The 13,362-nt window shown below is 39.5% G+C and overlaps 1 protein-coding gene across 1 annotated transcript in view; it reads right to left on the bottom strand.

Annotated features, from left to right (window-relative positions):
* Window positions 1-12,925, bottom strand: part of LOC129770041 (somatomedin-B and thrombospondin type-1 domain-containing protein) — a 120,503-nt gene extending 107,578 nt beyond the window's left edge. Inside the window, exons 1-2 of the mRNA XM_055772628.1 lie at window positions 12,703-12,925; window positions 12,121-12,623 (exon numbers count right to left, since the gene is read on the bottom strand). The gene's annotated coding sequence lies outside the window, so the exon portion shown is untranslated. The remainder of the gene's footprint in view (window positions 1-12,120; window positions 12,624-12,702) is intronic.
* Window positions 12,926-13,362: the final 437 nt, after the last annotated feature.

Below are 13,362 nucleotides of genomic sequence, written 5' to 3'. Positions count from 1 at the left end.
TTAATAATACGACACGTGTTATCTTTTGTGGAAGTTGTCCACAGCAATGAAAACTGTGCTTTTGAGACCTACTTTTACTCGGGATGTATTCTATGGAAAAGTTAATCGGAATGATGAAAAGAAAGTTCCCGGGTCAAATAACCGGGTGCTCTATGAATGCTCCTCCCATTCCCGTTTTCTTCTTCTGTGAGCTACAGCAAATCATGCCTTCAAATATGGTACCCTAGTTCTAATGCGGTTTTTGGAAACCCCAAATTATAGGCTGAAGAAAACGATTACACTTATCGTTCGCAAAGCAGACTAACTTTATCTGGATTCAGGATCTGCTGTCGCAATCAATTTTTTTTTCACTGACGGATTTTATTATTACTATTATTTTTGTATAAAGAACAACATGTGATGAACTTATTATTAGGCGGAGTAATCGTTTTTGTCGTATTGGTTTAAAATCCAGGATGGCAATCTCGTTGAAAAATATAGAGCAACGATTATTCTCGAGCGGACGACAAAAAAAACGATTCTCAAAGAAATATTTTTTTCAAACCATAGCCCATAACCATCGCTTTCATATGAAATTTGCATTTTCGCATGACATGCTCCGCAATTTCTTGAGCGTTTGTGCTGAGGAATAAAGACGCAATCTATCATTTTATCTATTTACCATTAAGGTTTGATTCAGTTAGAATCCGGAATCCCTGTTCATTTTATACCAGCGGTCGTAGTAGGCGTATCTCAAATATTGACAGCAAATTGTTTGGAAAACCTGTTATATTTCGAAAAAGTTATTCAGGATGGATACCAAGAGAAGGAATTTGATTTTGGACACCCACATTAAAAATCCGACGTGACCAGGTACTTAAATCACGAAATCGCTGAAGGTGGCTAAATAGAAAGTGCATGATGTACTGAAACGTTTTCGTGAACGTGCAAGTGTTTATTCAGAGGACGCGTCTTAGTGGAGCATACAATCGGAAGCTGAGATTGAAGGTATTAAGATAGTTAAAGCAAACTCTCGGACTACGACATCGCTACAAACACAACTCTAACCAAATCGGGAAAATCAATATGCGAGAAGGTTACCGTAATTTCTCTGCCTGCAAGCACGCTGAAGCAAAATCTGTTGGCCAAAAAACGTGCTTGAAAGTTGTACAACAAGGTATTGACGAAGTACGGAAGAACCATGGGGACAAAATGTATGTGAAGATGGATTTTGGACAAATTTCAGACCTGAAATTCTAGAAAGGCACTGTTTGAAGCAGTGCCGAAAATATTCATGTTCACGACATTCAAATACAGTGAATTTCTTCATTTGCTTTTTCATTTTCGTAATGATATTCGAAACGTCGAAATTGAAGATCATTGCGTATTAGTGAAAACCAAAGCATAAAGTTCAACGTCAACCAGTTGAGAGTAAAATCGATTAATGGGGAAGGATGACCACTCATCATACAAAATTCTTGTTTTTGGCGACTTCGGCAATGGAATGTACAGTATAATTCTGACTATGTTTTGTGGATCTACTCCCGATTGACCAGAAATGGCATAACGTCCAAATATATGGGCAATAGGTGAAAATAACAGCAGAGCGGAAAACGACCATAATTTTGCTTCGATTTCCGGCTTAATGATACTGGCTCTAAATGACCAGCATCAATATAAAACTACTACGATATGGGTATTGGATGAAGTGCCTGAACAGCAGATGTCGAATATCGTATTCCGATGCCATTTTAGAAAAGAAAATGCTGGCTTCCGGTTCATTGTGAAAGGCCCTGAGAAACCGAAAATGGAGTGAAGTTAGACAAAGAAATTGTTAGAAACTAAGATCGATTTTTCCTAAGAGATTTTTCCTAAATATGGAAATCAAACACGTTTTCAATAAAAATTTACTGCAAGCGATGAAGATCAACTCATGCTGTTTTCGTTCAATATACTAGACAAAGTTCACGCATCTCGACTTCTGAGTTATACTCATTAGGACAGATATGGGGCCTGATTCTCGAATACACTTCGCGGCGGAAGCGAAATAAACGGCACGCCATTGAACTACGTTTTACGAGTTGGTGTAGTGTCGAAGATAATAATGAGTTATCAAGCAGAATGAGCACTTTTCAAATAAAAAATCATTAATGAAAACTTCTTCGTATCAAACTGGCATTCAATGTGAGTGGAAAACTTTGTTTTCTTCATGTGATATAATAATCTCATATAAAAATTTCATCTGAAGATAATTTGATATTATAATGATAAGTTTAGTGGAAAACTAATCTCGTATCCAGATGTCGATACCGTACCGTTGTCATCGCGAACACGTTTCATTCCGTTTCCACCGTGAAGTGTATTCGAGAATCAGGCCCATGGTGTTGAGTTTCAACAGAAGAGAATTCATCCTGGGAAACTGGGAAAAAGCTAATTTCTTCATTCATGAATGAATTTTGATAATTTGTGGCACTGGTTTGAAGAGACGTTCCCAGCCAATTTAAGTTCATTTTCGCTAACAAATTTGCCATGAAGTTCTTGATTTGAGAAGAAATTTGCAGCTGTGGACAGAAAACCAAGATTTTCGTAATAAACAAGACAAAGGGCTCAAAGATGCATAGAAGAGAGCGCCTGATAAAACGTGCGGTGAAGTTTTGGCCAGATTTGATAAGCACTACAGTCGAGGGGTGCTTCAGTGGTACCGGGACAATGGGATCGATTACATTGAAAAAAACCTCAATCCTCACAACTGCCCCCAATTCCACTCAATCGAAAAATGTTGGACAATTGTGAAGCGAAATTGCGAAATTGGTGCCAAAGTGACTCGGTATGTTGCAGACATGCAGATATCGTGGAATAAAATAGCCGCTGAGGTTGACCAACAGAGAGTTCAAACCTCGATGGTCGGTATCCGAAGAAAAGTACGAAAATTCATCAAAACTATAAAGGAATAATTTTTACAATGATTTTTCTGAACGTATGATGAACTACAGGGTCTTTCAGATTAAACGCTCACGCAAAAAAATCGAATAGCTCCTTATAAATTTTATGTTTCGCTCCGTCGATGGTAACACTGCATTCCCCATTTCGGGACGATAATATTCGGCTACTCGTTCAGTCTGATCGATGGTTTTTAGTGTCGAAATGTACAATTTACAAGAACGTTTACAATTTGAAGGAACTTAAAGAAGAAATAACTCGGATTTTCAACAGCATCGAAGTCGTAATGTTAGAGTTGCGCATGAAAAATTTTGTTCACCGTTTAAAACGAGTTATCGAAGAAAGGGGTGGTCACATCGAAAATGTCCTAAAATAAGCTGTATTTTCGGTTTACAATTTAACAAAACTGAAATTTTGAAACTGAAATTTATGTTCTATCGAAGTTCCCCTCTATTGGGGTACACGACCTTACGGATCAATTATTTTTTGACGTAGGATTCCATCTTACCGGAATATATATTGATGGTACAAATTGAAAACTAAGTATCGTTCACATCACGAAAGTTGTCCAATTTAGAGTGCTTACTACTCAGTCATTTGATGAATTTATGAGGTTTTTGCGTCAATCGATTTGTACACTTTCTAACAATTTATTGCGACAATGAGAGATAAAATTTCATTTAAGTCGATATGTTCAAACAGAGTTGAAATGAGAGCTTCGGATATTCCATACACTTGACGAGAAGGAGTTCCCCTTCAGACCGTAATTAATTGCCCTAACACATGGCCAACTGCGACTGCAGCGTGTCTTGTTCAAAGATATTCAAAATGAACAGGCAGCAAATATTGTAACGTAATCCTACGTCACTTATGCGGACATTTCTCTGACACAACACACTTTTTTCCACTTTATTTCGTCAAATAATTTATCATAGTTTTCATTGTAAAATCTCATTTTTTGTCTTTAGCCGCATTGTTTGATGAAAGCAACAGTTCTATTATCGAATACTCAACTTTCTCAAGGTTTCAAATTTTCCGAAAAAAATTCTTCCTAGGAAGAAAAGTTAAGTGGAGGCGATCTGGCGTAGTGATAACACCCACACCTCTCACGCTACAGGTCATGAGTTCAACTCTCACTCCCGACACCCTTCCAAAAATGGAACCATCCAAAAGTCATTATAATACTGAAAAAAATGAACCTCGTACGTCAATTTCGTACTTCAGCTGCTGTAGCGGTGTTTTCTCGTGTGGGTGCTGAGGAGGCTTGCTCCGTGACACCCCCGACCAGAGATTCTGATTCTTCAGGATTTCCCAGACTTTTTGGCTCGTATCCTGATATCCTGACAAACACTCAATGATCCTGATTTTTTCCTGATTTTTGAGCTTTTTACTTTATCACAAAAAAATTAGGCGTAAAAAATATACCGGGATTCCTGTCAAACTTTCCCGTGTTGGAAATAAGAGCTGTCAGAAAAGCCTATAAAAAAGTATTACTTGTATAATGAGTGCTCTTTCTGATCACGTAACTGAATTCACTTATTATTCACGAACCTTCAAGTAGGAATGCTGCGTTAAAAATTTCATTAATTGCAATATGGTCGCCATCGAAGTGACTTTCATTGCTGTATGACATTTATTGCTGTAGTCATAGTATCACAAATCACAATACTAATAATTTAAAGTTATTAAAATAGCCAAAAAAAAAAAGGACAAGCACCAGTTACTAGCTGCTCAAGAATAAAACAAAGTAGTAAAACTAGAAAACAGAGATTAGAAACAATCTGGGTACTGAAACAATGAAAGAAATCATAGCAACTAAGAATCATGTAGAACTGAATGAAGAAGATGAAGGTTCTGTTATGTACTTGCATAAAATAACATTCAACTACAGCAAACCATCAAAGGGGGTCTCCGTAGCCACATTGGTTGCGCGTTCGCTTAGTAAGCGATCGATCGTGAGTTCAAAACTCAGGGCCCCCATGGACCATCTTTGTGTTGTTACAGAATAACTACGTCCACGCAACAATCATCAGCGATGAAGATCGATCCACGGTCGAAATAAGATCGATTCATCCATACAACTGCTCTGCTCTGCAGAAATATCGGGCTGCTGTTCTATAAATAACTCAACAATGGATCAACGGCTGTCTCCGCTGTCCAGTCTTAACTGTGGATAATGGAAGAACAGATAGAAAACTCTTTCGCCTAAATGGCTACTGTGTAAATGTGTACCATTTGCAATGGTATAGAAGGGAATACTCTAACGCCGAAAAATGGCAACTGTGTATTGTGTTAATTATAGATATGATAAATATGTGACATGTACACGATTAAAATTCGGCTCTGTTACAGCTAAAATGCTAATGAGCCTAAAATAAAAAAAAAATAAAACAAAAGTGATAAAAAAAAAATACAGCAAACCATCTGGTGAAGCTTGGTTACGTAAATCGATACGATATGTGGGCTCCCCACAATTTGATCGAAATACCTTCAATGAATTGCATTTTAATCTGCGACCCTTTTCACAAAAGGAAAGAAAATGCCGTTTTGTAGCAAATTGTAACGGGTGATGAATTATGGATCATTTACAACAATTTTGAGTGACAAAATACTGAATGCACGTGAAATAAACAACATATAGCTAACCCCAAATCCGGTCTACACCCGAAAAAGTATGTGTCTGGTGCGATTGGAAAAGAATTCTGTATAATAAGCTTCTACTCTAAATAACCAGTCGATAAATTCCCATAGATACTGCTAACAACTGTACATATTAGGCTGTCAAAAAAGTCCTGCGGTATTTCCGCGAGGTGTCGTTGTAAGCGCGTAGTTCTAGTTGTATTCATTGTATCGAGTTATACTATAGCTTGTTGGAAAGGTATTTTTGCGCGCTATAATATAGTCCTTGACAGTATTTTGTTTGGTTAAGTCGTTCGTGAGTTATAGTGTCGCAAATATGGAGCAAAATAAAGAGAAAATCCGACATATTTTACAGTACTACTATGACAAAGGCAAAAATGCATCTCAAGCTGCCAATAAAATTTGTGCAGATTATGGACCCGACACAGTTTCCATTTCCACCGCACAACGATGGTTTCAACGTTTTTGTTCTGGTGTATAGGTCGTCGAAGATGCGCCACGCTCCGGATGGCCTGTCGTCGAAAATTGCGACAAAATCGCTGAATTAGCCGAGAAAGATCGGCATAGTAGCAGCCGTAGCATCGGCCAAGAGCTGGGGATAAGTCATCAAACCGTTATTAACCATTTGAAGAAGCTTGGATTCACAAAGTAGCTCGATGTATGGGTGCCACACACGTTGACGCAAAAAAACATCTTTGACCGTATCGACGCATGTGAATCGCTGCTGAATCGCAACAAAATCGACCCGTTTCGGAAGCGGATGGTGACTGGCGATGAAAAGTGGGTCACTTACGACAACGTGAAGCGCAAACGGTCGTGGTCGAAGCCCGCTGAAGCGGCTCAGACGGTGGCCAAGCCCTCATTAACGGCCAGGAAGGTTCTGCTGTGTGTTTGGTGGGATTGTCAAGGAATAATCTATTATGAGCTGCTTCCCTATGGCCAAACGCTCAATTCGGACCTGTACTGCCAACAACTGGACCGCTTGAAGGTAGCACTCATGAAGAAGAGGCCATCTTTGATAAACAGAGGCCGCATTGTCTTCCATCAGGACAACGCCAGCACACACTTCTTTGGTGACGCGCCAGAAGCTCCGGGAGCTCGGATGGGAGGTTTTTTTGCATCCGCCGTATAGTCCGGACCTTGCATCAAGTGACTACCACCTGTTTTTGTCCATGGCGAACGAGCTAGGTAGTCAGAAGTTAGCCACAAAAGAGGCCTGTGAAAATTGGCTATCCGAGTTTTTTGCCAATAAGGAAGCGAGCTTCTATAACAGGGGTATTATGAAGTTGGCATCTCGTTGGGAACAAGTCATCGAACAAAACGGCGCATATTTGACTTAAAACAGATGATTGTAACTAATTTTATGAACAAATGAAAATTAAAAAAAAAATACCGCAGGACTTTTTTGACAGCCTAATATTAAGGCAGCGCTCCAGGACAAGTGAGTAAATTGAATTAGTCTACGTGATAGGCGTCACCTCTCAATCAGGCCAACGCCGTCATGTCTCGATAAAGAATGCAGCTAAACTAACCGGTTTTTACACCCTCAGATTATCACAGGTTCAGGTCTCTACAATTTTTGTTCAGGGTAAGAACTTCGATTCTATAGATAGCATAAAAATACCTTGAACAGATTTCGACAAGAAAAGAACAAAGATTCATGGTACATGGATCTTTGGATAGAATTTTTAAGCTGCATGAAAGATGACGAAAGATTGTTTTTTTTTCCATACATTTATTTATTGAATCTTCCATGATGTGGAAATAACAATATTTGGTTATGCATTTGGTTCTAACATAATAAAGTATTACATTTGTTATCAAATCTTTAAAAAAATCACATGTGTGCTGGAACACAACAATAACGTTTGACCACGTTCAAATAATTAGCGTTTTTATCTTCAGGCGTGTTACCATAGGTTGACCGAGTCACCTTGCTAGTGGATTTGGATGATTCTTCACCTTTTTACCGTCATCGTCCCGTCAACTATTCTCTTGACCTTGTTTTGCCGACGTCAAAGTGGCCCGTGATGGCGTTGGCGTTTACCTTGTATGTGAATGTTACCATAAGATTTCCATGGGACAATATTCGACATTTCATTCCTTTACATTGACTTCACGGTGACGGGATGTTGTTTTTGTAGCGCCCTTAAGTCTCGACGTATGACACTATTGCGGATGTACCAAGGGGCGCCAGTAATTTGTCTTAGCAGTTTATTTTGTACTCTTCCGATGATTTCGATGTTACTTGCTGAAGCTGTTTGCCATAGTTGACAGCCGTAATGCCAAACAGGCTTCAGCATGGATTTGTATAGAAGTAGTTCGAACTCTAGTTTTAATTTCGATGCGAAAGATTGTGGAACAAAACTTGAATAAATGTATATCTGCCTTTAAAAATTATGATTTTGTTCTCCCAAAAATCGACACGAACTTTCCGGACAACCCAATATGAGCCATCCTGATATTTATTTTCATTCTCTCTGATTTTTGAAAATTATAGTTGACAACCCTGCCGTCGTTTGGCTTCCGTCGGGGTAAAGGGACGAATGATTGTCTCGCGCTGCTGTCTTCTGAAATTCAAATTGCATTTGCTCGTAAAGAACAAATGGCTTCTATTTTCCTTGATATCAAAGGGGCATTTGATTCAGTTTCCATCGAAATTCTCTCAGAAAATCTTCATAATCGTGGACTTTCACCAACTCTGAATAATTTCTTGTACAATTTACTATCAGAAAAGCACATGATTTTCTGCAAAAGTCGTTGCAAGATACCCTGAACAATCTGTTCACGTGGGCTCTCAAGCTGGGTATCGAATTCTCTACGGAGAAAACTGAAATGGTCGTTTTCTCTAGGAAGCACGAACCCGCCCAATTCCAACTTCACCTATCCGGCAAAACGATCAGGCACTCGATGTTTTTCAAATACCTGGGTGTATATTTTGATTCTAAGGGTACCTGGGGGAGACACATTGCGTATTTGAAACAGAAATGCCAGCAAAGAATCAATTTTCTCCAAACAATAACCGGAACATGGTGGGGCGCCCATCCAGGAGACCTCATTCAGTTGTACAAAACAACGTTATTATCAGTGTTAGAATATGGCAGTTTTTGCTTCCGATCAGCTGCCAGGATTCATATTCTCAAGCTGGAGAGAATACAATATCGTTGCTTGCGTATAGCCATGGGGTGTTTGCATTCGGCACATACGATTAGTCTCGAAGTCTTGGCAGGAGTACCCCCGCTTACTCTTCGGTTCACAGAATTATCCTACAGATTTCTCATCCGTTGCAAGATAATGAATCCGTTGGTGATTGATAATTTCGAAAATCTACTCCAACTGACTCCTCAGTCAAGTTTTATGTCTTTATACCATGAGTATCTTACTCACGACGTGCACCCTTCACCAGGCATCTCCGGAATCCAAGATCATCTACGATCCAATGTTATACCGTCGATATTTTCGGAAAAATATGGGAAAGTTAGATCTGATAAAATGTTCTTTACTGACGGTTCATTCATAAACGGGTCCACTGGCTTCGGCATCTTCAATGAAAATTCCAGTGGCTCTTTCAAATTCAAAGATCCTTGTTCCGTGTATGTCGCTGAACTGGGTGCGATATACTACGCACTAGGGATCATTGAAACATTGCCCATCGACCATTATTTTATTTTTTCAGACAGTCTCAGCTCAATAGAGGCAATCCGCTCAATGAAAGTTGATAAACGCTCATCTTATTTCCTAACAAGAATAAGACATCTATTGAGTGTTTTGGTCGAAAAATTATTCAAGATTACCTTAGCATGGGTTCCCTCTCACTGCTCGATTCCAGGGAATGAGAAAGCGGACTCGCTAGTTAAGGTGGGCGCTTCAGAAGGCACACTTTTTGAAAGGCAAATTGCTTTAATGAATTTTTTCACATTCCTTGTCAGCACACACTCGTAAGTTGGCAGCGCATGTGGAGTGAAGATGAGTTCGGTCGTTGGTTAAACACGATTATCCGTAAGGTCTCGACGAGTACATGGTTCAAGAGGTTGAATGTAGGTCGTGATTTCATTCGCGTGATATCTCGGCTTATGTCCAATCACTACAACCTAAACGCGCATCTTTATCGCATTGGGCTCGCAGCAAACAATCTTTGTGACTGTGGCGATGGCTACCACGACATCGAGCATGTTGTCTGGTCGTGTATCCGGTCCCATGCTGCCCGCTCTCAGCTCACCAGAGCATTGAGGGCACTAGGCAGACAATCGGTTATCCCCGTCCGGGATATCTTAGGTATAGTGATGTCTAAATTTTTCATTAATTCGATTAATCGTTCGGACATTTTTCAATATTCGATTCATTCGAATAATTGTTTTTCAATATTCGATTAATCGAGCGAATATTTCTTTCTTGTAATAATCACGTATCACGTTGTCATTCTGGCCGCGTGGACTATCGGGTTGTCGATGTTATATGGTTGGATGAAAAAATGTTGGATAGAAAAAACTGTATAGCCTAATTCTCAACCTAAAAATGCATTAGCGTTGAGAAAAATTCTTTCCAAAATTCGATACCAAATTACTCGATTATAATTTGAGATATTCGATTATTTGAATTAATCGAACGATTAACCGACGTCTCTACTTAGGTAGCCGCGATCCTGATCTTCTGCTTCATCTATACCTGTTCCTCAGAAACGCCGATGTCAACGTTTAATGATGTTTCCTCCGTTGTATCCCTGTATCATATCCGTCCTATCCGATCGATAAACTTTTACTTAGTCGCGGCAATACATACACATACTCTTTACAGATACACAGGTCGAAGGTTGTGCAGGCCACTGAACATTCAACAAGAGCCAAAGGTTGTACCGCTCATGACAACTCTACACTCTACACAACTCTACATGTTGCTTAATTATTTGCAATTCATTTCACTCATAACAACTTCATAATTTATACATTTGGAAATCCTTTTTTACATAAACACAAATGTAATAAATGTAAATGTAATGTCATTCATTTTTTACTTCTAGATATGTCCAACATGCAAACACATTTTCAAAACAGTAAATCCTGCGGCGCGACCTTTGATGGATACTAGGTCGGGAAGGAACATCTTCCACTAACGTTCTGTCAATAACCCATGGAAAACATAATGTTATTTTAATGGTATCTAGATGCTTCTATTTTAAACTTTGGCGAATGATTTTTGGATTGACTGCTTAGTGATATCTTTAGAATTATCTGTTGAATTTTCGATAATGAATCTTTTTTGTAGTAATATAAACATAATTCCATGCACATTTTCGCGTACAGTACGAGGGTCACTATTTATATTTCGGGAATTGGCAACACTGATGTCATGTGAGTCCATCTGACGGTTCCATCGTAAAGTTTGACATTTTTGACGATATACGTACTCAGAACATTTTGTCATATGGACGCTATTTGTTTATTTTATATTTAGTTGAAAGTTTGGTCTCGGCAAAAAAATGGAACTGAATCGTGAACATTTTACTGCGATGATTTTTTACGACTTTCGACGTGGATTATCACAACAAGAGTGCGTCAATCAACTTAATTTGATATTTGGCGATGAAGCTCCATCAAAAACCACTGTGTATCGCTGGTATAGTGAATTCAATCGTGGTCGTAGTTCGCTGTCCGACGAGTTTCGTGAAGGTCGTCCAAAATCGACTGTAGTGCCAGAAAACATCGATGCTGTGCACGAAATGATTAAGCAAGATCGTCATGTAACCTATTGTGAGATTGAGGCATCCCTAAGCATTAGTTCCACCAGCATATATGCGATTTTAAATGAACACTTAGTTGTGCGAAAATTATGTTCACGTTGGATCCCACATAATTTGACAATCGCTCAAAAAAAGGCTCGTGTCGATTGGAATAAATGCTTTGAAAATTGGTTTAAGCGCATGCAAAAGTGTATCGATCATCGTGGCGAGTACTTTGAAAAACAATAAAAATATATTCGCAGCTTAACTATTTGTTTTTGTTACTATTCCCGAAATATAAATAGTGACCCTCGTATTATTCATATTTGGGGGTCTCCGTAGCCACATTGGTTGCGCGTTGGTTTAGTAAGCGATCGATCATGAGTTCGAAGCTCAGGGCCCTCATTGACCATCTATAGAGGCGAATGAACTGAAAAGTTTAAAGCCTCTTTAATTCAACATCATCATCATCATTCATATTTCTGATTATTACTAATTTCGATTTATTCATTAGCTTATTTTACGTGATTTTCATCTCCACTACTAGCACGTATACCACAACTCAACCGGCGGATAAAGTTGACCTTTTTATCAATTGTGGTATCTTGGAAGTACTTTGTACTTAGGAATGCACCAGGTATGATTTTGTTAAGGCGCTACACTCTACGAACATGCCAACCTATCATTAAACATGTTATGAAATGCAAGTCATAGTACAATACAACTCTACAACTGCTCAGTCAGTCTACAAGTCCGGCTATGAAGATAAATCCCATAGAGAAAACAACATGAAATAATTCATGTAACTAGAGGCGCAAAAACAACATTCTACTGATGGTACTTACCGGGCGTTGAAAAAACAACGGACTACTCAAGTCTCAATCCAACGCTTTAAAGTACCTAAGCTCAACAGCAACAGCACCACCAACAGCCAAAGGGTCGGCGTGAAATATTAAAAATGATATTTGTTTATACGTTCACCGAGTGCGAATAACACAGCAATAAAACTCATTCGTATGTACTCCTCGTTTCAGTCGCGTCGTACCGTGCAAAGGGTTTAGCCAGCTGACAAGCAGCGCACTTTTCACTGTTTTCACGAACCGTGTGTGTGTTAATTTTCCAGCTTTACTTATTCCCTGTTTGCATTTTCACTTGTTTGTTTCGGTCGCACCTCTTCGCACCGCCCACGGAAGTAGAAAAGAACGAATTTGACTTTCACACGATAACTCTTTGCTCAGTAACGACGAGTGTCGTCTTATCCAACAAATTCACTGCGGATAGAAACTCTCTAGAGATTATATCGCTATTTAATCCTTTCTGTGCGCTCCGTAAAAAGTTCCATCGGATGCTGTAAGAAGATATTCAAATTAAGTGTTCTTCGTTTCCTACGCAACGCACCATAAAGCGTATATAATTTATCAACCGACCGAAAGAAAGACCGTTAAAGTATCGTTACGAAATGTCCCAAAAGTTCCGAATAAACTCGTTGAGCCAACTTGGTTCAGGTATTGAACCCGACCCCCGAAACGGTTTTTCAACAAGTGCGTGCGGAGTTTTGAGTGGGTTAGTTATAAAACCACAATTTTATACACAGAACACTAAACGTGATAGAAGCTCGTTCGGAAAGACGCAACCGTTCGCGGCCACGCACTGTTGAACAATGAGACGAACCTTGCAGCATAGAAATCACGTAAAGGTTCTTCCTTCCACGAGAAGCATCGCCGCGAAAGCTTACTCACTACTCACCTTCGGACTCCTGAGCATAAATGCAATTTTCTCTTGCTCTCTGCCAGAAACCGACTGGAGTTTGAGTCAGCCCCACTGAAATTGGTGTTAAGCCTTAACACCGCATCCGATTACACCAGCTTCGGTTGCATGCTGTGCTGCCCGAGAGCGATGTTTATGCTCGCATCGAGAGTAAGAGCAGGTGGAGGATTTGAAGTTGCTTCTGGGAGAATGTTTATATGGTTGCTCTTCCGGTGAGGTTGAATTGCAAACTGACAATAAAGCGTTACTCAGTCATAATTGTACCGCAGAATTGCGTGGGTGGCTGGAACGAACCTTAGTTCTTGATGTGCGGCGTTCTG

This window comes from Toxorhynchites rutilus, chromosome 2 (assembly GCF_029784135.1).
Source record: "Toxorhynchites rutilus septentrionalis strain SRP chromosome 2, ASM2978413v1, whole genome shotgun sequence".
NCBI classification, from domain to species: domain Eukaryota; kingdom Metazoa; phylum Arthropoda; class Insecta; order Diptera; family Culicidae; genus Toxorhynchites; species Toxorhynchites rutilus.
This window is presented reverse-complemented; position numbering and strand designations above follow the sequence as displayed.